This window comes from Saccostrea cucullata, unplaced genomic scaffold (genome assembly GCF_032062105.1).
Source record: "Saccostrea cucullata isolate Sc308-1 unplaced genomic scaffold, CSIRO_AGI_Scuc_v1 ctg17760, whole genome shotgun sequence".
Lineage (NCBI taxonomy): Eukaryota > Metazoa > Mollusca > Bivalvia > Ostreida > Ostreidae > Saccostrea > Saccostrea cuccullata.
The window spans coordinates 7,086-10,010 of record NW_026921740.1 but is presented as its reverse complement, the minus strand read 5'-3'; the positions used below and the strand labels follow the sequence as shown (position 1 = coordinate 10,010).

The window sequence follows — 2,925 nt, the reverse complement described above, 5'->3', positions numbered from 1 at the left end:
TCCTGAACAATTATTCATGCCAATTTCAGACTCAAACACAATAACATTTGGATTGCCATGCTCAAGGTAATCTATGAAGTTCAACACTGCTTGTATGTTTTGACATTTTTAAATTTGGTTTTTAGTATAATAAGCATTACTGTACTTCCTTTCAAGAAAATAGAAAACATGCAAAATTTTCTCAACAACTATTGCATGCATAGCATGTAAATGGTACATTTGTATACAGACAGGTATACATGAATATTGTCCATCCAATATCATACACCATTAGAACAATTCAAGATATTTTTTCCCTAAGCTAAAACCACATATCTTTCTTTCAAAAATTCTGTTTTAATCAAAACTTAAAACTGTATAAATGTACAAGCCAAGCTGGTTTACAGGATAACAAGACTACAGCGAAGTGTACCAAAGTACTCACAAACCAGTATTGGTACGGTCCTCTTTGTAATCTCAGGTCATACGGTGGCTTGTCAGATAAAATACTTATATTTAATTACATGTAATACAGACTTAATAATTCAAAATTTAAAAAAGAAATTATTTGATTGTTTTTGCACACAGTACTAGCTTTAAAAAATCCTAAGAAATTTTCATGTGATAACTGCCAAATGCACTGAAAGGAAGAAAATAATGAACTGTAGTCAAAAGCTTACCGAGGCTGTATGAGAGAATGATTGTCGGTCAATGCTGATGGGATTCTGGTTCAACCAAAACTCAGTAAACACCTACAAGTACAAAAACATTTCTTTTAGGTCTGAATACATATCCACTTACACCACAGGTTAGCACAGGTATTCTATGTTCTAAACACAGGCCTTTCAAAAATTGCCAGTGTTAGTATTTTTACCAAGATGAAATCATGATTGCATAAGCCACAATTTTTGATGGAGAGAAATTCGGTAAGACGTTAATTAAAATTGCAATACCCCTATCTTTGTACTGCCTGTTTCTAATCTTCCTGAAAGCCCTGAAACCTGATTTGTTGATGCAAACTGTGGATTGTCACCACCCCTACTGGACTGTCACCACCCCTACTGGACTGCCAGGCCCCCTACTGGAGTGCCATGTCCGCTACTGGACTGTCATGACCACTCCTGGACTGTCACCACCCCTACTGGACTGCCATGCCCCCTACTGGAGTGAAATGACCCCTACTGGACTGTCATGACCCCTACTGGACTGTCATGACCCCTACTAGACTGTCATGACCTCTATTGAGCTGTCAGGACCCCTACTGGACTGTCATGACATCTACTGGACTATCACAACCCTACTGGACTGTCATGACACCTACTGGACTGTCATGACCCCTAATGGACTGCCATGACCCCTAATGGACTGCCATGACCCCTACTGGACTGTCAGCCCCTACTAGGCTGTCAAGACCCCTACTAGACTGACACGCCCATTACTGGACTGTCATGACCCCTACTGGACTGTCATGACCCCTACTGTACTGTCACGCCCCCTACTGGACTCATGGCCCCTACTGGACTGTCACGCCCCCTACTGGACTGTCACGCCCCCTACTGGACAGTCATGTCCCCTAATGGACTGTCACACCCCCTACCTGTATGAGAGTGTCTGATCGGTAGGTCTCATTGTCTCCCTTGAGTTATCACTGCTGCTGTCTGGGCGTGCTGCTTCTGGGCTGACACAAAGCTCGACTTCAGTAGACTGGGTCGCTGTGGGGAAGGCGGAGAGGAGGGCATGTTAAAGGACTTCCTGTAAAAGGGGGAATAATTAATAACTTTTTGTAAAAAGCATTTTGTCAAATTCTCACATTTTTTAAATATCTCTCCATCTTATTTCCATGGCGTTGCTACTACATGTAATTACCCTGCCATTGGAGAGTGGACAACTGGACTACGAACAACTGCTTGGACTGTGGGCATCTTAGGGAGACTGTCTTTATTCAATGGCTTTCTACTAAGCCAACTGTGAAATTGATTTGAAAGTTATTTTTGTGTATACTCACGCGTAGAAATATACACGGGGAAACGTGCGTTAAAGTGACGTCACAATGAGGCAGTATATCGACGTTAGTAAAAATGAAGCGATATAGGGCAGCGACAAATTCAATATTTAGTATATTTTAGTTCCCTTCAAACATGTAAAATGTAAATATAAGGAATGTTTGTAAGTTTTGTGTGAATTATTGGTGTGTGAATCACTCAGACTTGCACGTAGGCATATTTTACATGAAGCGCTAACGCGCTTCATTAAATATGCCTACGTGCAAGTCTGTGTGATTCACACACCAATAACTCACACAAAACTTAAAAACATTCCTTAAAGCTGAACAATACTCGTAAATAGGCATAGTCCGCCATATTTCCCGTTCTTCAACGCTCTCCCTACAACTCGTATATAAGGAGCAGATCGCTAGTCAGTTCAATGTATTTCACTATAGAGATCCGACGAGTGTAGACGTACATCTTACAAAGCGTGCTACTCAATATCGATGAAATTATCAAATTTTACGCATTTTTTCCGAAACAGGACAAAAGTATCATGGAAAATGCAGGTCAATACATTATTTACGAACAGAAAATGCACATAAAAACAAGAAATAAACGCAAAAAATCTAAGACCACGATAGGAGTACTATATGTCGGCCACGAGTTTCGAGTGTGCAATCGGGTGTAACGAAATCGAACGGTTTATATACCCGTCTGACAGTGCCTATTTATGAGAATTGTTCAGCTTTAAGTAAACTAATGCGAATTAAAATTCTACTTCTACGGCCAGGCGTCAGTAAGGGCTATTATGACGTCATTTGCAAATCACGTCACCTTATGCAGGAGCAGATGCATATTTGACATAATGTTACAGTGTCTGTACACACATTTTAGTGATTAACCCAATTTTCCTTAGTTTTTCACTCAAGAATGGCATAAATTTGACCAAGGAAATGTG

The 2,925-nt window shown here is 40.3% G+C and overlaps 1 long non-coding RNA gene across 1 annotated transcript; it reads right to left on the bottom strand.

Annotated features, from left to right (window-relative positions):
- Nucleotides 1-223: 223 nt before the first annotated feature.
- On the bottom strand, nucleotides 224-1,608 carry LOC134260665 (uncharacterized). Its single transcript, XR_009990599.1, has 3 exons — nucleotides 1,577-1,608; nucleotides 660-731; nucleotides 224-472 (listed from the first exon to the last, which is right to left on the bottom strand). It is a non-coding gene; the product is annotated as an uncharacterized LOC134260665 (long non-coding RNA).
- Nucleotides 1,609-2,925: the final 1,317 nt, after the last annotated feature.